The following is a 24,725-nucleotide window of genomic DNA, read 5'->3' on the forward strand; positions in this document are numbered from 1 at the left end:
TCCCAGGATATGTGTGCGAAAGAATGGATAGAACAGTCAGGAGTGGAGGAGGGTGTGCAACGTTTATTAAACGAGGAATACAGTATCAAAGGAAAAAAATAATTACAAAGTTGGAGTGTGTGGTAATTGAAGTTTGGACTGCAGCAGGGAGAGTCAACATAGTGAATATGTACAATCCTCCAGATAATAAGCTGGAAATGAATTTACTGGAAGACATACAGGTACAATTATCTGAACCAGTTGTTTGGGTTGGGGACTGTTGTGTCTTATACTATTTTTTTAGCAACACAATAAAACGAAGAGTCAGCAGATACGTTTACGTTTCTTTTTACTTGAGTTTTTGCCGTGCGCAACAATACAAGAACAAGGCACATGACCAATGACGTCATTATCTACGTAAACACACTCAACAAAATACACTACACTCCTCCTCGCGTAGATACAAAGCAATACAAAAGAAACAAGTCATTGTCATCTCAGGCAGTCTTTCAGCAAACACTGTTATTAAAGCAACCACATATAATCCACACAGCAATTTTTTTTTTTTTTTTTTTTTTACAACTCAAGGCGCTGAGGTGGTTTGTGGACCCGTGTAGGGTAACGTCTTTCTTCCAAAGGTGGAACGGCCTGTGCAGGCGAGTCTTGCAACACAGCTGGGGATGCCGCCTCCGGTTCCTCAAGTATACACGCTGCAGCTGATGTTATATTTGCCGCAGCTGGTGGACATGCAGATGGTGCAGCACCAACATCCGGTAACTCCTCTTGAGCTGCAACTCCAGATCGTCTCAGCTGGTCAATATGACGTCTCCAGATGACTCCAGGGGTAATCTTCCACTGTATAGGAGAGAGGTCCAGTTTGCTTTTTAACTTTGGCAGGTATCCACTTGTGATGTCCTCTGTAATCTCTAGCAAGTACAGTCTCTCCCACTTGCAGATTTCGAGTCATTCCCTGTTTTTCACACTGCTTCATCTGTTTTTCTTGAACAGTCTTTTGAAGGTTGGGTCTCAATAAATCCAGCCGAGAACGTAAGGAACGTCCTAGAAACAGCATAGCAGGGGTCTGGTTTGTGGTAGAGTGGATTGCATTGCGATATGCAAACAAGAAGTTGGCAAGCTTCTGCTGAAGTGTGATGTGGTCATTCCCCATTGCTCGTAGTGCATTTTTCAAGCTCTGTACAAACCTCTCGGCCAAGCCATTTGTAGAAGGATGAAATGGGGCTGAGGTAATGTGCCTAATACCGTTGTGCTTTAGGAAAGCTTTGAACTCCTCCGATGTAAACTGTGGCCCATTGTCACTAACTAGTTGCTCTGGGACCCCAGTCCTGGAAAACAGTTCTCTCAGTACCTGAACGGTGTGGCCTGATGTGGTGGAGCTCATGGTAAATACCTCTGGCCATTTTGAACATGCATCAACCACCACAAGGAAAGTTGCATTCAGGAAAGGCCCTGCAAAATCAATATGAATCCTCTGCCAGGGCTTTGCTGGCCACTCCCAAGGGTGGAGAGGTGCAGCTTTTGGCATCTTCTGCACATCCTGACATCCTGAACAGCACATAGCAAGCTTCTCTATTTGCTGGTCTAGGGCTGGCCACCATACAAAACTTCTTGCAAGTGCCTTCATCTTTGCAACCCCTAAATGACCAACATGCAGCTCCTCCAACACCTGAGCTCGCAGCTTGGAAGGAATGACGACTCTCAGCCCCCACATGATGCATCCATTATCCAAGGTGAGCTCATCACGTCGTTGGTAGAACTGAGGAAACTGACTTTTCTGTTGTGTAGTCCAACCCTTTTGTGTTGCAATATACACCTGAGACAGAGTAGGATCCTTTCTTGTCTCACGCTGTATCATCTTGGCTGTAACCGGCAGATTCTCCATCTGAGAAAGAGTAAACACATCGAATGGTGTGTTCTCCTCTGCGGACTTCACATTTGCAGGAAGGGGCAAACGTGACAGTCCATCAGCATTAGCATGCTTGTGCGTCCGTTTGAACTCAATTTTATACGTATGTCCTCCAAGGAACAAAGCCCACCTCTGCATTCGTGCAGCTGCTGTCAGTGGAATCCCCTTTTGTGGGTTGAAGATAGACACCAATGGCTGATGATCTGTAATGAGGGTGAACTCTTTGCCATACAAGTACTGATTGAAGCGCTTCACTCCCCAAACTAGACTCAGGGCCTCCCGATCAATCTGGGCATAATTTCTCTCAGCAGCAGTAAGGGAGCGTGAAGCGAAGGCTACTGGGCGTTCACTTCCATCCTCCATAACATGTGACATCACAGCACCAATTCCATATGCTGAGGCATCACAAGCCACCCTCACAGGCTTCTGTGGGTCAAAGTGTGTCAGCACCGTGTCAGAGGTTATCATTTTCTTTGTCTCTTGAAATGCTTTGTCACACTGTGTTGTCCACAGCCATTTCCTTCCTGTCTGTAGCAGCTTGTTAAGGGGGTGAAGCACTGTTGCTAAGTCTGGCAAAAACCTATTGTAGTAATTCACAAACCCCAAAAAAGAGCGAAGCTGTGACACATCCTGTGGCTGTGGGGCATTAACAACAGCCTGGATCTTCTTATCACATTTATGCAGACCATCTGCATCGATGACGTGCCCACAGTATGCGATGCTCGACCTGAAGAACTCGCATTTGTCGCGTCGTGCCCGCAGCCCATAATCCTCCAGTCTCTTTAGGACCCGCTGCAGGTTCTCCAGGTGCTCTGTATCATTGGATCCTGTAATTATGATGTCATCCAAATAGCACTGAGTGCCTGGGCAGCCTTGTAGCACTTGATCCATGGCCCTCTGCCATATGGCTGGTGCTGATGCAACTCCATAGACCAGCCTGTTGTAGCGATAGAGACCTTTATGTGTGTTTATTGTTAAAAACACCTTGGAGTCTTCTTCCATCTCCATCTGCATATACGCCTCAGCCAGATCCACTTTGCTAAACTTTTGTCCCCCTGCTAGATTAGCAAATATATCTTCTATTTTTGGCAGGGGGTACTGCTCTGCTTGCAGCACTTGATTTATGGAGACCTTAAAATCACCACACAGGCGGATGTTTCCTGTCTTCCTTGACACAGGAACTACTGGTGTAGCCCACGGGCTCCAGTCAACCTTAGACAGGATTCTCTCAGCCTCCATCCTATCAAGTTCAGCTTCCACTTTTTGTCGAACAGCATAAGGGACTGGCCGTGCTTTGTGGAACTTGGGTGTGGCATCACTATCAAGCACTATCTTTCCCTTAATGTGACGGAGCGTTCCTATTCCTTCTTGGAACACAGGTGCAGCCTCTTTCAGAATTTCATCCAATTTCCGTTGCATGGGGAATTGGTTGTTGGATGTAGCCCGTAGACTCTTTATGGCTGTCCAGTCAAGACGGATTTTCCAAAGCCAGGCACGTCCCCAGAGTGCTGGACCACTTGTCTTCACCACATACAGGTTCAACTTGCACTGCTGGTTGTTGTACTTCACTGTCACTCGTGCCACACCAACAGGCTTTATCCTTCTTTGTGTGGTACAGCTCCACGTGTGTGAAATGGCTCTTAAATTCACTTTGCGACATTACCGAATATGCTGAACCTGTGTCCAATTCCATAAGTATGGTCTTGCCATTCACCTGTGGCTTGAGCCAGATGGGTTCAGTTGACTCACCGCTTTCATCAGGTGCCTCATCACTTACATTGTAGATCTCCAAACTAGCAAGTCCCATATCACTGTCATCATCTGACTTGTCTGCCACTGCATGCACGTTTCCTTTCTTAGAGTCTCTGTAAGACCTTTTTCCTGCTGTATTAACTTTGAATTTGCCAGAACGGCATGCCCGCTGAATGTGCCCCACTTTGTTGCATTTATTGCACTTTTCATTACGGAATCTGCACTCAGCTGGTGTATGTGAACCTCTTCCACAGCGGTAACAGAGCTCATTTTGGCCTTTTTCTTTCTGTTTGGTTACAGCTGCAATTTTGTTCACATTTGCAGTAGGTTTCACACCTGATCGTAGCTCCACAGCATCTTTTGCGGCGGTTTCCATGGAAACGGCAACATCAAAAGCTCTTTTAAACTCAAGCTTTTCCTCTGTTAGCAACTTCTTCTGAATCCCTTCATTCAGTAGTCCGCATACCAGACGGTCTCTCAAAGCATCATTCAGCCCTAGTCCAAAATCACAGTGTTCAGACAGTCTCATTAACTCTGCCACATAAGCTGAGATGGACTCTCCTTCATGCTGGTTGCGCTTATAAAATCTGAAACGTTCTGCAATCACCAGTGGTTTAGGTGTCAAGTGGTCTCTCATGGTTTTTACCAGATAATCATAATCCAAATCAGCTGGTTTACGTGGGGCAGTCAGACTCCTTAATAAGCTATAGGCTTTTCCTCCCATGGAGCTCAGCAGCACTGGCACATGCTTCTCATCTTTAATGTCATTTGCTACAAAATACTGCTCCAGCCTTTCACAGTATATATTCCAGTCATCTGTGCTGCTTTCAAAAGTGTCTATTTTCCCTATGTAACCAGCCATCACGGGGTTAACTCACTTGACACGGCACTCTCCACAGTTGGCGGTGAGTCCCTTTGAAGATCTCCCTACAGATCCGCGGTAACTTCGGCTCGTTTTATTTATTTATTTTTTTTGTCCTGCTACTTTCCTCCTCCACGGAGCTCGTAACTGCGCGAAGTGTGACAGGAAAACGTTGCACGTAGTTCCATTAACGATCCTCGTCGCCACTGTTGTGTCTTATACTATTTTTTTAGCAACACAATAAAACGAAGAGTCAGCAGATACGTTTACGTTTCTTTTTACTTGAGTTTTTGCCGTGCGCAACAATACAAGAACAAGGCACATGACCAATGACGTCATTATCTACGTAAACACACTCAACAAAATACACTACAGGGACTTTAATGCTCACAGTACTATGTGGGGAAGTAGGGTTAATAATGGTAATGGTAAGATAATGGAGGATTTTATAGATAAGTACAACCTAGTAGTGATGAATGATGGCAGACCAACCTGGTTCAGAACTAACAAGAAATCTCAGTCGTGCATTGACATCACTCTTGCCTCAACCCAGTTAGCACAAGTGGGGGAGTGGGATATTATGGATGGATACACACTGGGCAGTGATCATACATTGATCTTGAGCAGATTTGGTAGGATTTTGGTGAGGGAGCCTCAAGAGAAGCTCAGTTTGTTCAATTTTAAAAGGGCGAATTGGGAGGAATTTGAGGAACAGCTACTAGGAAAAGTTGTGAATGTAAATAGTGAGAGAGGGGTGGATGAGTGGTTTAAATCTATTTGTGATGTGATTAACTCAGTAGCATTAGAGACCATACCAAAGAAATCCACCCAAAGGAAAAAAAGAATAGTTCCCTGGTGGAATAATGAATGTAACTTAGCAATTCGAGCTCGTAACAAGGCCTACAGACAGCTCAGGAAACATCCAACTGAAGAATATGCAGTCCAATATAAGAAGTTAAGAGCAAAGGCAAGAAGAGTAATTAAGGAAGCAAAAAAGAAAAGCTGGCAAGAATTTTGTAGTAACATAGGGCCTCAGACAAGTGTAACCCAGGTTTGGGGGCTTATTCATAAAATGACAGGAGCATTTAAGCAGGTTAATATACCAGTGCTTCATAATAGTGGGGAAGTTGCAGTTAATAGTAAAGACAAGGCAAATATGCTTGGCATAACTTTCCAAAAAGTACATAGTTCTGATAGCCTATGTGAAGAGAACAGAAACAGAAGAGCTGAAATAATTAGTAGAGAGCAGGATAAACTACAGTATAGTAATGATAACTCAGATATTATAAATGTTTTCTTCTCATTGCAAGAGTTGAAAAGTGCGATCAAAGCTGGATCAAATTCAAGCCCAGGGAAAGATGGAGTGACCTATAAAATGCTGGAGCACTCTGGTGACATGGTTTTAGAGGAAATTTTGGCACTAATCAACACAGTGTGGGAAGAAGGAAATCTTCCTAAGGAATGGAAACATTCTATAATAGTCCCAGTATTAAAACCAGGCAAGGACTCTCATGTCCCAGGGTCTTACAGGCCAATAGCTCTCACCTCTGTGGCTTGTAAAGTAACGGAGCGAATGGTAACTGATCGTCTAACGCACTACTTAGAGAGAAAAGGGTACTTTGAGTCTCATCAGAGTGGGTTCAGGTTGGGAAGATCTACAATGGACTCGGTATTAAAATTAGACATAGATGTTAAAAGGGCAATAGCCAACAAAGAATCTGTAGTAAGTGTATTTTTGGATATAGAGAGAGCATATGATACATTATGGAAAGAGGGACTTATGATAAAACTCTATAAAGCAGGAATTAAAGGTAGAATGTTTAATTGGATTAAAAACTTTTTATGTGATAGAACAATACAAGTAAGAGTAGGTACAGTACTGTCTGAGGTGTATAGAGTAGAAAATGGTACTCCCCAAGGAAGTGTAATTAGCCCAGTGCTATTTAACATTATGGTGAATGACATGTTGAGTAATTTTAAGGGGAATTTTGGGGTTTCCCTTTTTGCTGATGACGGGGCTATCTGGAAAAGGGGAAGAAACCTTGAATATATTGTTGAACAGACTCAAAAAGCACTTAATGGGGTAGTTGAATGGGCCAATAAGTGGGGCTTTAAAATTTCAACAGAAAAATCAAAGTATGTTATATTTGGTTTCAAAAGGAAGGTCCCAGTCACAGGTCTATCTCTGTACAGTGCCAATATAGAGAGAGTTAAATGTTTTAAATTTTTAGGAGTGTGGTTTGATGAGAAGATGACGTGGAAAACACATATTGGAAAAATAATAAGCAAATGTGAAAAAGTTATTAACGTGATGAGATGTTTGACCAGCTCTAGCTGGGGATCAGAAATGGCTACCCTCATGACAGTTTATAGGGCCATGATTAGATCAGTGATTGATTATGGGTGCTTAGTATATGGATCTGCAGCGCCAACAGTGCTGGCTAAGCTAGATGTGCTACAAGCTAAAGCTCTGAGAGTTTGTAGTGGAGCATTTAGGACAACTCCAGTATCGGCTCTACAGGTTGAACTAGGGGAAACAACACTTGAGCTACGAAGGATGAAACTGGCATTGCATTACTGGGCAAAACTAAAAGCAAATGGACTAAAATTAACTACTAACAGCCTTATGGAACAGCACTGGGAATTTACAGGTAGAAATACTAAACTAAGTTATGTCAACTCTATGAGGGAAAAAGCAGCTGAGATTGGTATCTGTAATATGAAAGTGGGCCCAACTATCTGCTGGCCTGAAATTCCTCAGTGGTTGTGGCCTGAACCAGAGGTCGACTTGAGTATCAAAAATAAAATCAATGAGAGGAGAGGAGATGCCCCTAAGATTGTTCAGGAACATCAATATGAAATATGGGGAGATAGTGTATACATTTACACGGATGGGTCGAAAGACCCTTCTTCAGGAAAAGCAGCATTTGGAATGTATATATGGGATAAAAAAAAAGGGAGGGGGTGGAGGCTACCAGATAAGACCTCAGTATATACTGCGGAGCTGTTTGCCATCCTTTGTGCTCTTAGGTGGATTGAAAAAGCAAGACCTCTGGTTACAGTAATTTGTAGTGACTCTATATCAGCATTACAGTCAATAGAAAACAGAAAGTCCAAAGCCAGGCCAGACATTTTAACAGAAATAATTTTGGCAATAATAAGAATTCAGAAATTAGGAGGCACTGTGGGGTTCATGTGGGTACCAGCACACGCAGGAATACAGGGGAATGAAGCAGCTGATCAGCTAGCTAAGGAGGCATTGCAGGAAGAAAAGGTACAAATCACTATTGGTCTTGGGGTTATGGAGACTTATTCAATTATACAGGAGAAAATCTTGAAAGAATGGCAGGGACAATGGAATAGGGAGAAAAAAGGAAGGCACCTGTACTCAATCCATCCTTCAGTCACAAAATGGGCTCCAATAACAAGTGGGTTAAAAAGGAGGGATGAGGTAAAGGTAATGAGGTTAAGATTTGGACATAGCAGTCTGAAGAGTGGACTAGTCTTAATTGAGAAACATCGAGATGGGAAATGTCAGTGTGGAGAATTAGAAACGGTTAAACATGTCATATTAAAATGCAACATTTACTCAAAACAAAGGAAACAACTATTTAGGGCTCTGGCAAAATTAGGGGTGGAAAAATTTAACATGGCAACAATTCTAATCAAAGGGGATGTGGAGAGAACAAAAATACTTATGAAGTTTTTGCAATCCACTGGAACGTATGAAAGGATATAAGAGAGAGAAATAACAATCATTAACTGAGGGGGGCAGCAATACGCCGTAGATGCGTCTAGTCTGTCTAACCAAAAGAAGAAGAAGAAGAAGAACCCAAAACACTCTTCACCTGAAGAACAACAGACTTCCAGACCCCAAGAGGCAGTAGAAGAATCATCAGCAGCAACAGAGGAAGCAGCAGAATAAGAAGAAGCAGCAGAAGAAGCAGCAGAAGAAGCAGCAACAGGAGCAGCCCCTGGACCTCTCCCAGACCTTCCACCTGCACTTCTTAAAACAACAGCAATTTTAATTGCTATAATAAAGAGCGTTTTTCCTTGCCTACTCCTTTCTAACAACCACCACACAAGGAGCAGGACTGATCAACGGAGAACACGCAGAATAGCTCTGGGCAAGACTCGGGAATACCTAACGGTGATAACGAGAGTCTTACCTGCACTATTCTCAGTAAGTATACAACCCCCCTGGGTCTCACTTGGAGACAGCACGCAGGACGGGTGGTCTCAGGGTGTTAGAGGCCTTAATTGTCACCCAGTCTTCTACCAGGAGAATAGCTCCAACACACACCACAGACCATACTACACCACACACGGTGAACCTGACCTACCCCCTAAACCAATTGGGCTTCTTCAACCGATCACCTCCCCCAAATCAACAACCTCTAGTCCAAACTCAGAGGACTAGCGAGGTTGCATCGGGACCACAGACGTTACTTTCCCACTACCCAGTTAGGAATTTCAAAAACCTTTTTTAGAATATATAATACATTTTTATAAAATATATATAAAAAGAAAGAAAAAAGAACTCTAGGAAACATAGATCTTAAAAACTAACAAATAGAACTTAAATCAGAAATTAAAAACCTAAAATAACCCGGAACTAAAATGGCAACAGCGGAGTTTAAAACCCTTAGCAAAAATTTGAAAAAATACATTAAATACCTGCACCACCAGGGTGAAGCGCAACAAACCATGTATGAGGACCTTCTCAGAAGGAGCCCCAAACAGGTTGCAAACCTCTTGCAACCCTTTGGCCTCCAGCTACCCGAAACCGCAACAGCAAATTGGGTCACAACCTCTCTCCAAACAATTTATAACCACTTCCTCCGATTGGCACAGGAAACAGAATGGGAAATCACCCAATCAAACACAGCTAGGTGGAGAGAGGCCTGGACTGTAGCAGTCCGTTGGACAAACAGGGAACTTAAAAAGCTGGACAGTTCAACCCTAAACAAGGCACAGCTCAGGCTAACCGAATTACTGGAAACCAACACAGTGCCGACCCAAAAGGAAAACCAAAACCTCCTTACGAGGCATGAACACTTTGGAAACAAATTAAAAAATTGGAGCCTCAAACCGAACTGTCCCTTTTTAATTATTGGAGACTCCAACATCTCCAGGCTCCCACACAATTTGGGCCCCCAAATCCAAATGGACTCCTATCCGGGAGCCAAAATATTCCACGCCATTAACATCCTAAAAAGAAAAACACCCACCACTGAGAAGGTCCAAAAGGTCATTTTATCCTTCGGGATCAATGACAAAAACACAGCAATCCCAAGGCAAACCCTGGAGCAAGTGGGACAGCTGCACGACATAGCACAGAGCACATTCCCACAGGCAGAAATTAAATGGGCAGTAATTAATTACAGCGATAGACTTAGCATCCAGGAGAGGGACATGCTCCAGAAACTAAACTCGGAAATCCAAAAATACCCGCATGTCATCCCTCTCAAAAAAACAGAGTTTCGGACAGGGGCAGACAAAGTCCACTGGACACCCAGCACGGCGCAAAGGATAGCCCAACATTGGCAAGAAACCCTAAAGTAAAAATTCAAAAATAGCCTGGAACATTAGCTGGGATCTGATCACCCCAGCTGGCCTCCACGGAGGAGAGGGTCTAGTGTGTAAACGGCCGAAACCCTCGATGATTCTGTGGTGACACTACTGACGAAATGTTCCATAGTCAACCCGAAATTTAGGAATTAAAAAACGGATATGACGGAAAAACCAAGCGCCCAATAAACAACATTCTGCCAAAACTAATAGCAGCACTAAAATAAGACCAAAAAACAAATTACTTTTAGAAACCTAAGACACAACTCTAGGAGTTAAATTAAGAATTAATATCCAACATTAGATATAAAATATAAAACGCCTTCAGGTGCCTGAGACCCAGGCTAGGGAGGGCACAGGAAGGACAGGTAACTATTCTCAACTAAGACCAGCTAGACAGGAGTTAACAATCACTGAGACCCATTCCCGGGAGTCAGACAAATGGGGTACGACAGGACAAAACAAAAACAACGGGACATATGGGAGCGGTTGCTGAGACCCATTCCCGGGAGTCAGCAACACTCACAAATGTCCCACAAAAAAAAAAAAAAAAAAAAAAAAAAAATTATGAAACTTATGAACTTAGGACAATATATTTAGAGTAGTTTTTTCTCCCCCTAAAAACCACCAACCCGATATACCCAACCCCCTTCCTAAACCTAACAAACTCCTACCACACCTAAACCTAATTTTGCCTTACCCTAACCTTAACCTCTACAATTATACCTAACCCTAACCTCTCCCTAAACTTAACCAAACCCCTTACTATACCTAAACCTAACCTTCTTAACCCTTAAAGTACACCTAAACCTAACCTCTCCCTAAACTTAACCAAACCCCTTATTATACCTAAACTTAACCCTTAAAGTACACCTAAACCTAACCTCTCCCTAAACTTAACCAAACCCCTTATTATACCTAAACTTAACCCTTAAAGTACACCTAAACCTAACCTCTCCCTAAACTTAACCAAACCCCTTATTATACCTAAACTTAACCCTTAAAGTACACCTAAACCTAACCTCTCCCTAAACTTAACCAAACCCCTTACTATACCTAACCCTAACCTCACCTAAACCCTAACCTTAACCTTTACAAATATACCTAACCCTAACCTCTCCCTAAACTTAACCTACTTAGTCTATACCTAAACCTAACCTTCCCCTAAACCTAACCTCCCACCCCTCACCTTAAATTTCCTCCCAGTTATAGCCACTCCCAACCCTTCCCTAAACTTAACCAACCCCAAAACAACCACCTAAACCTAACCGTTCCTAACCCTAGCCCCCCTGATAGTGAACCTTTTTCTACAAACCCCCCCCCCCCCCCCCCCCTCCCCCCCTCCCTTGCGCGTATAGCATGGAGGACACTAGACCTCCCGTCGAACCCCTCTAAACCTAACAACTAACCAAGTTCTCGGACCTATGCGATAGTTGGGGAATTTGGGAAGGAAAGGGGACCATTTAGCACGAGTCCTATCCTCCCGAGGACCCCATAAAAGCGTAACGTAGACTTAGCAACAGGATTAGACCCCCAATTTGTTGCAACATGTAAGTGACTGGAGGGTAGGGGGTGAGCCCATGGGCCGACCATAGCCTGACAGTTTCTGAAGCCCAGTCCAGGGAATCGGAGCTGCCATGTGGGCTCACACTATCTCCTTAACTCGGTCCACGCATGGTGTTCTTCAGGGCTTTGGCATGTCCAGTAACGTACGAGGGCCAGTGCCTTTTAACTCGAAAACTCACAACTATGCCGCTTGTACTACCGAAATTGGAGATGAAGTTGGTGTGAGATATCGTGTTCCATCTAACCCTAACCTAACCCTAACCCTAACCCTAACCTGCAGGGAGTTTCATCAGATGAGTTAGTCAGACGTGTTCTGCAGCATGTGGGAGAGCTGCAGGGACGGCAGCAGGAGTGTGGGCCTTTCCAGCGATGCCACTCACCAAGAAACATCAGCTTGTGTTTTGGCACAGAGACAGAAGAGGAAGAGTCGCTCCTGATGCCTTCAGAGCACGAGCACAGAAAAGCGAGGATGTTCACTAGTGCACAATTGGTCAACTGAGCGAATCAAATAGAAGCAAACGATTCATGCATGGATGAACCATGAAACTGGAAGTAGTCGGTGGGTGCATGATTTACCACCTCATTCGCCAGTGACCTTAAATCACTGACGATGGCTCTCAAAACGCTTTCCATTGCGTTTTACACAGTAGCTAGTAGGGCATTAATGTAAACATCGACCCGTCGAAAGTCAAAGAAACACACACACACCCACACACACACGGTCGGCGCTCCACTACAGCCTCCTCACCCCCCCGGTCGCCCGGTCGGCGCTTCACTACAACCCCTCCCTCCCTCCGGTTGGAGACCCGCTAGCCCCCCCAAAAATCTCCCGGTGTTGACGGGTCGACGTAACGTCGACGACATTGAAAAGTCGGCGTGGAACAGTCTGCCGTTGTTAATGCCCTAGCAGCTAGCTAGTCCACTGCTATCCACTGCTACTGCCAGTCCAGGCAGTAGCAGTGGATAGGATCACACCCACAAACCAATCGTGCTTAAGACTAATGTAAGAACCGCCCACCTTATTAACATACAACACAGAAATACAGAAATAAATAAATGTGGAAATGTAGAAATACAGAAATAAATGTAGGAATAAATAAATAAATGTAGAAATAAAAGAAGGAATAAATAAATGAATAAATGTAGAAATAAATAAAAGTATAAATAAATAAATGTAAAAATAAATATATAAATACATAAATAAATAAATAAATGTAGAAATAAATAAATATATAAATAAATAAATGTAGAAATAAATAAATATATAAATAAATAAATGTAGAAATACACAAATAAATAAATAAATGCATGAATAAAAACATAAATAAATAAATAAATAAATAAATGTAGAAATATTTATTAATTTAATTATTTATGCATTTATATATTTATATGCGTATTTATTTATTTATTCATTTATTTATTGTTTTGTCATTTTTCGTCCCTCATAGCTAAGAAAAAAGGGTGTACCGTAATCTTAAATCGAGCGACTGTAAATATGTTGGACGGTAACTGTGATCACAATAATGGCCTGGTGCAGGTCTGTGCAAAAATAAATAAAGGCTTGCAGCGAATAGCCGCCTGGTTCTTTTAAATGCCTGGGGTCCAAGTTGATTTTGCGTATTAAACGCCCGGGCGATTAAATGGGGAAATACGGTATGTTGCCTAAAGTAAACACATGGTGCTCTTCCTGCTGAAAAAACAGCCTGACCAGTTAATGATGGTTTGCTGGTTGAAACTATGTTTTCGTGAGAGCTTTGCTGGTTTAGCTGATTGACCCAGTTTATGATGGTCACCTGCTGAAGCTGTTTTAAAAATCGAGTGACCTCAGTAATCCACATGGAGAAACTCCGCTTTAATCACTCGAAATTACCACACAGGTGGGAAGAATCATGGGGACCCTTTCTAGTACATCTTTGCAGCACCCTTAACACTCGGGGCATACAGAATGAGCCAGGGCCTGTCATGTGAGGTGTCTCTTGGACGCTGTTCGCGATTTTTGGGGGGGTCTGGATCTGGTTCTAAATCATGGCCGCTGAGTTACAGTACCTTATACTCCCTTTTCGATTTTGTTTTTCATGTTCCTATATCAGCACACTGAAATGCTTTTTGCAGAATGAACTCCTCTCTCTCATGTATATGAAGGATGAATGCATTGTCTTGTATGAATGTGTTGTGGGTAAATGAGATTTTTTTGGGCTCTCTTCTTTAGGTTGGGATAAGGGTTACGATTGCACTGTAATTGCATTTTCTCTGCAGTAATATTCTAATAAAAACAATTGGAAAAAAAAAAAAAAAAAAAAAAAAATCGAGTGATTTGGTTTGGACCCGGAAGTGACGTTTTCAGCCCCGATGACATAGCGACTAGCCATCCCTATTGCTAGCCTTAGCAGAGCTCATGTGAAGCTAGCTTCTCAGTCAATCAGCAGCTTTCTATCATACGTGAGTGCCCGCCCCCAGGCTGCGTCATCAGCCTGAATGAAATGAAGTGAATGAGTTAGTTTGCGCGCAAACGGTCCCTCCCAGATTCAGGAAGAAAGAAATGTGTACAGGTAAAGAGAAAAAAGAGAAACGGAGACGGAGTTTATTATGGCGAAACAGAGCAGCTTACTTGGCTTTTTCACCGAACGACACCATGTTGAGCAGGAGGAAACTCCTGCGGCCATTCCACCACTTGATTTAAATGTTACGAGTGCGAGTTCTAGTTTACCGGTGAGCTCAGCCGTCCGACCCCGCTCCCAAAGCAACGCCAGTCCTCCTCCTCCTCCTTCATCCCTTCAGTCATGTCAGCAAGCCAAGCCACAGTAACAAAAATAACTGGGACCATTTCTGCTGCACTTAATAGCCTATGATAGATTTATTATTCTGAATAAGCTATAACCAAAATAACTTGGGCCTTTTTATGCTATGTGTGCGTTTTATCCGTTGTTTATAAGACGGGTGCTTCCCATCCTTAAATGTGATTGGCTGAGCCGCGTTCCATGCTGTTGTAAAATCAGTGTAACCCGCTGGCAGACCGCAGCACAAAATATCCCTGCGCCAGTGTAAACGGACATAGCGTTGCCTAGCAACCAACTACTCTGCGCTCCACTTCCTCATTAGGTCACATTTGTTTCAAGACTTTTGTAAACAAAATGTCAGACTTTGTAGTGAATTTTGATTTGCTGGGTGGCCTGAGCCTGGATGAGTGGTTGGAGGAGCTGCTTGGTGTCTGTTAAAAGACGCTGAATTCACCACCAGCAACAATGTTTTCACCGGTGTGGTAAAGAAACTCCGCCGAGAAGGACGTGACAAATCTTCCCACCACCAAGCCATAACCGAGGCAGACTGCCAGAAGATGAAGCACTTTCAGGCACCAAGTTCAGACACACCTTGGGGGCTTGTCTGTAAAGTCTGGTTTGACGTGCAGCTTCATATGGGACGCAGGGCGAACGAGGGCAACCGCAAATTAAAGCCCGACTCCTTCAGCATTCGCCACGACGAAAATGGCCTAAAATATGTCACCCTGAATGCACAAAAAAATCACATAGATGATGACGAAAAAAATATAGACAGCCTGCGGGGATTCATATATGAGCAGCTGGGTAACCCACTGTGTCCGGTGGCCTCCCTGGAGAAATAGCCTACCTCTCCCTGCTGCCTCCTGATCCACCTGCCTTTTATCTCCACCCAAAGCGGACACAGTGTGACAGCGCCCATGTGTGGTAAATTAACTGTATACTTTTATTATTGTTATTGTTACAACTGATGTTAGGCATACGTCTGTGCAAAAACGCACCTGTCACGAAACGCACGCCACCGTCCCTGCAAAGAGGAGTCCAAACATAATTGAACACTCTTTTAACAATTGCACTATTAATGGAAATATCCAATTCAACATAAACGAGCCCAAATAGCCTGATGTGACATGATGATGGCGCTAGATGAAAAAGCAATCTTAGCGTCTGTGTTGCTTGCCAACCGTCTGTCCACTCTATCTTGCTTGGTGGAAGAATGAATAGTTCTCAGTTTTTCTTGTGTGTTTATTTTATGGGCTATATTGGGGTAACCGTTTTATAAAAGCAATAAGCCCCTTGAAGCCGTGAGTTACAGTGATTTTACAACTCCACTGCGCATCGTGCCTTAGATAAGAATGCCCCTCAGCCGTTGTAAAATCACTGTAACCCATGTCAGGCATGGTGGACGGGCGCAAGGGAGTAATTTCGCCTAGGGCGCCAACATAGGCAGGGCCGGCACTGCAACTGAATGATCCCAGAAGTATTACAGGAATATTACAGGAATATTCTAGGAAAATTAAATGTATATTACAGGAATATTATAGGAATATTTCAGGAATATTACAGAAATATCATAGGAATATTACATGCAGCAGGGCGCTCTCTCTCTCTTAACCACACACATTACACACTAACCTATTCTTAAAAGGCTACTCTTAAAACAAGGGGCAAGAAAATGTCTTTTTTTATTATTTTTATTTTGGGGAAAGGGAGGGAAATGTGTTTTTGCTTTTCTTGAAGAAGCCGTTGGCGTGGCTGATGTGGGCAGGGAGAGGAGGCAGGGAGCCACCAGGACGCTTTAAATCGCTGTTTCCTTGCGTCTTTGTCGCTCAAAAACCTGACAAGCCGCCTTCTTTTGAGGCCTCTTGCGGATTTCCTTTTTCCTGAGGAAGCGATCGAACTGGAACTCAACCTCATCCCAGTATTCCTCAGTGTCATAGACGAACCAGTCGAAGTCGGGATCGTCCCATTCTGCCAGGTGGAACTCCTCCTCTGCCGGCTGTGTGTCTCCATGACTCATTATTTTTACAAGCCTGTCCAATCAATCAATTAACAATTATCCATCAAGATGCCTGATACAATTTTAATCCGGCTTTACCTGGGGCACTGAGGGATGGCATTACTAGAGACTGGTATAACAGAGGTATAAGCACTTTCGGACATTTATATGAGCACAATAATCTGAGATCCTTTGAGCAGCTGAGGCGCTCCTTTGGGCTCCTCTCTGCACATTTTTTTTTTAAATATTTACAAGTCAGAGATTTTATTAGGGTGCAGCAAGGTGGGAAACTTATCCCCTTAGAGGATTCTGAACTAGACGGTATGATGCAAGACAAGCATAACTCTAAAGGATTCTTATCATATGCTTATAACAGACTAATGGGCCTGACAGAAAATAAAGCTGTTAATGCAAAACTTAAGTGGGAAACGGACACTGACTCTGCTTTCGAGGACTCTGAGTGGAAGGAAATTTGTAGTAGCTCTCAATCATTCTCCTATAACACCCGACACAAACTTTTACAGTTTAATATCATACACAGGGTTTACTTGACACCTCACCGTCTACATAAGATAAGTAGTAACCACTCTGAATGCTGTCCTAGGTGTAAGACTGAAATAGGATCCCTTCTCCATATGTTCTGGACTTGTAGATGTTTGGAGCAGTACTGGAGATCTATTCTGAACACCGTCACTGTCAGCACTCAAGTGGTTCACTTCTTAAGGTGTGTTCACACCGGACGCGATAACGCAAATTTGCGCGTCAAGTTTACATTAAAAGTCAATGCAAAGACGCGATGACGCGCGATTTTGGGTCGGGCGGCGCGCCTCGCGCGATATTGACGCTTCATCGCGTCGCGTTGACGCTTCATCGCGTCGCGTTGACGCTTCATCGCGTCGCGTTGGACGCTTTATCGCGTCAAACGCCTCATCGCACAAGTTGAAAAATTTCAACTTTTGACGCGACATCGCGTGGTGCTTTGACGCGATAGCCAATCAGTGTTGATATTCTCCCTACGTCACCTATGTCAAGAACTGCCAAAGGAAATCGAAAAATGGAGGACAATATTATTGTTGCTGTGTGCGGGCTACCAGGCTGCCAGGCTGCCGTGTGCCGGCTACCGGGCTGCCGTGTGCGGGCTACCGGGCTGCCGTGTGCCGGCTGCCGGGCTGCCGGGCTGCCCTGTGCCGGCTACCGGGCTGCCGTGTGCGGACTGCCGGGCTGCCGTGTGCGGGCTGCCGGGCTGCCCTGTGCCGGCTGCCGGGCTGCCCTGTGCCGGCTGCCGGACTGCCGTGTGCGGGCTGCCGGGCTGCCCTGTGCCGGCTGCCGGGCTGCCGTGTGCCGGCTACCGGGCTGCCGTGTGCCGGGCTGCCGTGTGCCGGCTGCCGGGCTGCCCTGTGCCGGCTGCCGGGCTGCCCTGTGCGGGCTACCGGGCTGCCCTGTGCGGGCTACCGGGCTGCCGTGTGCCGGCTGCCGGGCTGCCCTGTGCCGGCTGCCGGGCTGCCGTGTGCGGGCTGCCGGGCTGCCCTGTGCCGGCTGCCGGGCTGCCGTGTGCCGGCTGCCGGGCTGCCGTGTGCCAGTAAATTTTGCGAATATGTGTCCGTTGCTAATGCAGCTATTGGATGTAATTTACTATTAACCATGCTAGCGGTAACGTTAACCCAGCATATCTGTCTCGCTACGTGTGTGCGTCTTGTCAGTGGATGTGTGTCGCCACAGATGGAAAAGTCTGCGGGACACCTACATCAGGGAGAGGAAGGAGGGAGAGAGGAGGGCGGGTTCGCATCAACGCGTCCATCGCGCGATAGACGCGATTGAGGAAATAAATGATTCCATGGTCACGCGACGCATTTCGGGTGTTACGTGCGATTTCATCGCGTTCATCGCGTCCGGTGTGAACACGGCTTTACTTGACACATAGGAAACAAGTCTGTGTGAAGGGACCCTCTCGGATTCTTTGAGTATAACATGTGGGGTGCCCCAAGGCTCTATCCTAGGGCCCCTGTTATTTTTAGTATACATTAATGATATGTCAGCTGCTGTGCGATGCAAGTTGTTATTATATGCTGATGATTCTGCTTTACTTGTCCCAGGGTGTAATGTAAAAGCCATTGAAAACACTCTTGGCATAGAGCTTGAGTCCGTCAACCAGTGGCTGATTGACAACAAGCTTTCTATGCATCTTGGCAAGACGGAATCAATCTTGTTTGGTACAAAAAGGAAGTTGGCAAAATCAAATACTTTAAAGGTGATGTGTAATGGGGCTGAAATTGTGTCTAAATCAAGTGTTTCATATTTGGGTTTAACATTGGATCAATCACTTACTGGTGAATTCATTGCAGCCAAAGTGTTAGCTAAATGTGCCTTTAAGTTGAAGTTTTTGTATCGCAAGACCAAGTTGTTTGAGTTTTCTGTGAAGAAATTATTGGTAGTAACTCTGATTCAATGTCATGTGGATTTTGCGTGTTCTTCATGGTTTTCTGGGCTGACTGTGAAACTTAAAAACAAATTCCAAGTGATGCAAAACAATGTTATTCGGTACCTGTTAAATGCACCCCCCCGTACTCATATTGGCAGGGAGGAGTTTGCAAGAGCTGGTCTACTTCCTGTTCACCTAAGAGTGGAACAACAAAAGCTAAACCATATGTTTAGCATTGTAAATGGGCAGGCTCCCAAATACTTATGCTCTGGTGTTACCATGGTCCACACACACCATGGTCACAACACTAGGGCCAGTATCCGCTCCTGCGTTGTCCCCAGAGTGTGTAATAATGCAGTTAAAAATTCTTTTTTCTACACTGGGATCATGGCATGGAATTGTTTGCCCACTGCTATAAGACTCCTAACATCTAGAGAAATTTTTAAAAGGCAGGTCAAGCAGCTTTTATGGAAGAAGTTGAATGTGCATTGATTCTAGATAGTTTTTCTGCTTTTTAATTGTTATTTGTTTTATTGGGATGTCTTCTGTTCCCACCTATTTTTGTATGACCTCTGTCTTGACTTTGTCTGTTTCTTGTCTATTTTGTTTCTTGTATGCAACACCAAGGACCATGCTGGAAATAGGTTTTGTACTTTTGCATGTCATCCTATGGATTGCTGTTTTATTCGTCTTAATCCATAAATAAATCTATCTATCTATCTATCTGTCAAAGGTATAGTGGGGATGGAAATCCCAGCCAATCCACGGCTGACACTTTTAGGGGACCTGTCAATTTTACCAGTTAATATGAGGGTCAACACTCGCTTCATCAGATTAGCCCTAATTGCAGCTAACAAATGTATAGCTATCAACTGGAAGAGCGAGGACCCCCCTGGTATCTCTCTATGGCTTAAAGAACTCTCGTCATACTTGCCATCAGAGAAGATTATGTTTAATCTAAAGAGAAAACCATTACTCTTTGATAAATGTTTGGGAGGATTTACAACCTTTTTACATAATAGAACTGCTCCTATAGATGACGTCCTTGGTCAGAATTGAAATGGAGCTTGATCCTGGAATGCACTCAATGTATGGCTAAACAACCCGAAGGATTAGGTGTAATGTTACACTATGTACGAGACCTCTACATGTCTTATCTCTATAGTGCACTCTTTACATGTGTATGGATCATTACTGTTGCTGTAACTTAATTTGTTGTACTGTTCTTTTAATTCGTCTTATTTATCTTTTTTCTCATTTATTTATTTATTTATTTATTTATTTTTATTATTATTACTACTACTATTGTTGTTGTTGTTGTTTTCGTTTTCATTATTTTAATTATCACTGTTGAACTTTTCCGTCCCACTCTTGTCCATGGGGGAGGGAGGGGGGTGTTAACAATTAATGTTGTATTCACTCTGAAACAATGTATTCTGTCTGAAAATTTCAATAAATAAATTGTTCAAAAAAAAAAAAAAAAAAGATGCCTGATACAATAAAAAAAAAAAAAAAAAAAAAATCAACTATAAACCACAAATCACCCAAACATGTTCTAAACCCTTTCAGGTCAGTGTTTATTTCTGAGAAACTGGCAGCTCAACCACAATAGAAGAATAAGATGACCACAAAGTAAACGCAGGGAGGAGCGGCTCAGTGAAGGTGGAGCTGAAGGTGTGCAGGAGTCTCAGTCTGTCAGAAGAGACTCTGTAGAAGGACAGAGTCCCAGCAGAGCAGTCCAGATACACTGCTACTCTGTGAGATCCACTGGGACAGACAGAGATGATGGTGGACTTCCTGTTGTGTCTGGCAATGTAGCCGTTATCACGGCACTCCAGACTCCAGGACTGTTTATTGTCTCCAAGCACAGAGTCATAACCACTTCTTGTGATTCCTCTGTAAGTCACTGCTATAGAAACCTCTCCTCTCCACTGGACCTCCCAGTAACATCGCCCAGTCAGACCTTCTCTACACAGAACCTGAGGCCGGTCAAATCTGTCTGGGTGATCAGGATACGGCTGCTGCACGAACACGTTCGTCACCTTCCTGTTGTGCTTAGACAGACGGAGGTCTCTGCTCGCTGTGTTTGGATCCAGTGTGAGATCACAGGCATCTGATGGGGAGAAGACACACAGCACACCTCAGAAAGCATCATTCACTTACACTCTCTTGGCTCTTATAAGGTTATTATAGTTTTGCATTTTTCATAAAAAATAAAAACTAATGTCATTTTACACTTTGTGTTTTCAATTTGAGTTTGGTTTGAATTTATTTTTAAAGAAGATTTGTTTGGTTTATTGTTTTTAATGCTTATTTTTTGTTGAGTTTGTAAGGCAGATTTCATATCCACCCAAAATACCAGAGAAAAACAAATACATATCAAAAATTAAACAAATGAGACCTTTTTTCTCCTTTTTCTCCTTCAGGTTTTTTTCTTATATCTCCCTCTCTTTTTCTCTACCCCTCTCTGTCCTTGTCTGCCCCCTACCCTCATCACACACCTCCCTTTACACACACACAGACACACACACACACACACACAGACACACACACACACACACACTAAGAGTAAACTACAATTGATTTGCTTTCTTAATTCTTTTTTTCTTATTTTCTGTGTGTTTTCGTTTGAGTTCCTGTCTGCTTCTTTCTTTCCACATCTGTTCATCCTGTCTTCTCCTTTTCTAAAATGTTTTTTGTCCTTGTAGCTTTGACTGGACACAGCAGAGAGAGACAGGAAAGGCCGGGGAGAGAGAGGGGCCGCCCTGCAGCAAAGGGCCTGAGGTGGGATTCAAACCCACGACTCAGCCTGGACAAGCTGGAGCTCTGCAGCACGTGAGCTCCCAGCCCAGAAAGCAAAAATGCATTGAATCAACATTGAGATATGGTCATGGCTTAAGATTGAATCAACGTTGATGTCAGACGTTGAAAATAACATTGAAAGCGCTGGTTATGATCACCATTGAAATAATGTTGAATTTTCAATCAGTCTCAACATTGATTCAATATTTATTCAACTACATTATGTTCAACATTGAAATAATGTAGAATTGTCAATCAATCCGAACATTGAATCAGTATTGATTCATCTATAAATGCATTGAAATTACATTGATTCTACATTGCAACAATGTTATTATTAAAGGACCATTACATCACTTTTCAACCTTCATCTGTAGGTTTTAAATACGCCTCATTCAAGCCCAAAATAATCACTTTACTCTTCATTCATTCATCTTCTAAACCGCTTACCCTCACTAGGGTCGCGGGGTGGTGCTGGAGCCAATCCCAGCGCTCATAGGGCGAAGGCAAGGAAACACCCTGGACAGGTCACCAGTCCATCGCAGGGCAGACAGACAAACACTGACATTCACACACACAGTCACACCTAGGGGCAACTTCTCCAATTCACCTAACCTGCATGTCTTTGGACGGTGGGAGGAAACCCACTGCAGACACGGGGACAACATGCAAACTCCACACAGAAAGGACCTTGGGTGGGAATCGAACCCAGGACCTTCTCACTGTGAGGCGACAGTGCTAACCACTGCACCACCGTGCCGCCCCACTTTACTCTTTTGGGTCTCCTGCAGTCTCAGGAGAGAGCAGGTCTCGCGAGCTTCCCACGGCACGCCTACCCCTGCGGGGGTGGGGGGCGGGGGCACAGACGCACAGCATACCATACATTGAAACCATGTCTATTTAATGTTGACATTTCAACATTGAAAAACCAGCATCTATACAATGCTGATTCAACAACATGTTTTCAAATGTTGAAATGGTAGCTGTAATTAAACATTGAATCAACATAGATTTATCAACCTCAACCAAAAATAACCAATTTGACCAAAATTCAACATTGAATCACTGTATTTTGCTATCTGGGAGGGCGCCCAGCTTTCTCTGTCCTGTCAGCTGATTTTAGCTGCTTTTGGAAACACACACACACACACACACACACACACACACACACACACACACACACACACACACACACACACACACACACACACACACACACACATATAGATTCAGCTCGCTCACATTTTCTGTAAAGCCTTGTTTGGATTTGTACTTAATGTGTGTGAGTGTGTGTGTGTGTGTGTGTGTGTGTGTGTGTGTGTGTGCTTGCTCATACTGTCTCAGTACTCACATCCTCTCAGGCTGTCAGCTGGAATCCAGTCTTTTACATGTTCCAGCCTGTAGGGATGAACACAAAACCATCATCCTCTTCATCATCATCATCATCACCTGCAGATCACATGACCCCAACACACTGTGGCTGCTCTGATTGGCTGATCTCTCTCTGTCTTTCTCTCCAGTCCTGAGGCCACTGAGCACTTTGGACATTTCCCAGGAAATGCTGCCTGCACTGACTGTGTCCAGCACAAGAACCAAGCAACCAAGCTGCTCCGCCTGGACTGACTCCACCCCTCTAGGACTGACTCCACCCCTCTAGGAATGACTCCACCCCTCTACTGACCTCAGAGGACTGACTCCACCCCTCTAGGAATGACTCCACCCCTCTACTGACCTCAGAGGACTGACTCCACCCCTCTACTGACCTCAGAGTCTTCAGTCTGCAGTTTGGACTCTCCAGTCCAGCAGACAGCAGCTCCACTCCTGAATCCTGCAGCTGGTTCTCACTCAGGTCCAGCTCTGTCAGATGAGGGTTGGACTTCAGAGCCGAGGCCAGAGAAGCACAGCTGCTCTCTGTCAAGCTGCAGTCACTCAATCTGAATGAAGAATAAAATATGGAGCTATAATTTCCAGAGTTTTAGATATTTATCAGTCAGAGATTTTTCAAAATAATCAAAAATGCAGGAAAAACCAATGAAATAATTATAATAATAATTATATTAATAATAATACTGATAATACTAATTTATATTTATATTACACCTGTGAAGGTAAGTTCCAAAGTGCTTTACAAAACCATCAGAGTAAATGAAAAGATAAAGATAACACCTGAAATGAAAAGACATCAAAATATTAAAAACACAAATAAACAGACAATGAAAGCAAGAAATGATAAAAGATCCAAAATAATTCAAATTCAGTGCTAAATACAGTAGACGTGAAAACAGCCATAGGTCCGTCCATAAATAACAAATGAATGGCTCAGTGAAAAGTCCTCAGATGCCTTCAGTCTACCATCTTCTCAGAGTAAAACTGGAGAACAAGAGCTTCTGCATCACATGACACCAGCACCCAGTCTCTGGACCAATCAGGGCCAAAGTTATTAGCATTTCAAAAGACTCTCCAGTGTCGCTCTGAAAATACGCTTTATGGAACAAAGAAATGGGAGAAGGAGGCTTGTTTTCAGATTTGGGACGAGAGTTGGCAGAGAATCTGTGAAGTGAAGTGGAATTCAACCAGTTGGACTGCATGGCCAGAGCTCTGCTGCAAAAATATTGCACCATTTCTCAGGACTCCCTCGCAAAAAAGGCCTTTTGGAGATGGTGGGAGTTGCTGGAGGAGATAAATGACACCAATCACTTCCATATCTTCTGGAACTGCCAGGTTCCTGTCCCTTATTGGCCAGAAATACATCAGCATCTAAATAATGTATCTGGAGGTACCATTCCTTTCAGATGTGATGCTATCTACATGGTGATATCCCATTTGAAAGATGGAGCCAAAAGGACAAGAAACTGGCTCAAGTAAAAAGGCGGTGACAAGGAGATGCTAAAACCAGACCCAGCAGTCACTGATGAATGGATAAAAATAGTACATGAAATATAGATTATGGAACAGCTGTCATTTTCCTTCAGGATCCAAAAAGAAAAATTCTAGCTGATATGGAACCAAGTGGACTGAAAACATTAAACCAATAAGTCGTGTTGTAGTCAAGACCGCACCGACCGAGACCAAGA

General features: G+C 43.7%; 1 protein-coding gene and 1 long non-coding RNA gene across 3 annotated transcripts in view; one reads left to right on the plus strand and one right to left on the minus strand.

Moving 5' to 3' along the window:
* The window catches only part of LOC115359332 (NACHT, LRR and PYD domains-containing protein 14-like), a gene marked incomplete at its 3' end in the record, with an annotated part of 845,616 nt that overhangs the window by 576,904 nt on the left and 243,987 nt on the right, over positions 1 to 24,725 (plus strand). The window lies entirely within an intron of this gene.
* On the minus strand, positions 6,094 to 23,036 carry LOC115359350 (uncharacterized). Of its 2 annotated transcripts, XR_003928247.1 has the most exons (4): positions 23,003 to 23,036; positions 20,883 to 20,962; positions 8,509 to 8,515; positions 6,094 to 6,105 (listed from the first exon to the last, which is right to left on the minus strand). It is a non-coding gene; the product is annotated as an uncharacterized LOC115359350 (long non-coding RNA). The 2 variants fall into 2 exon arrangements; XR_003928246.1 differs by lacking the exons at positions 6,094 to 6,105; positions 8,509 to 8,515 and adding an exon at positions 14,410 to 14,421.

This window comes from Myripristis murdjan, chromosome 5 (genome assembly GCF_902150065.1).
Source record: "Myripristis murdjan chromosome 5, fMyrMur1.1, whole genome shotgun sequence".
Lineage (NCBI taxonomy): Eukaryota > Metazoa > Chordata > Actinopteri > Holocentriformes > Holocentridae > Myripristis > Myripristis murdjan.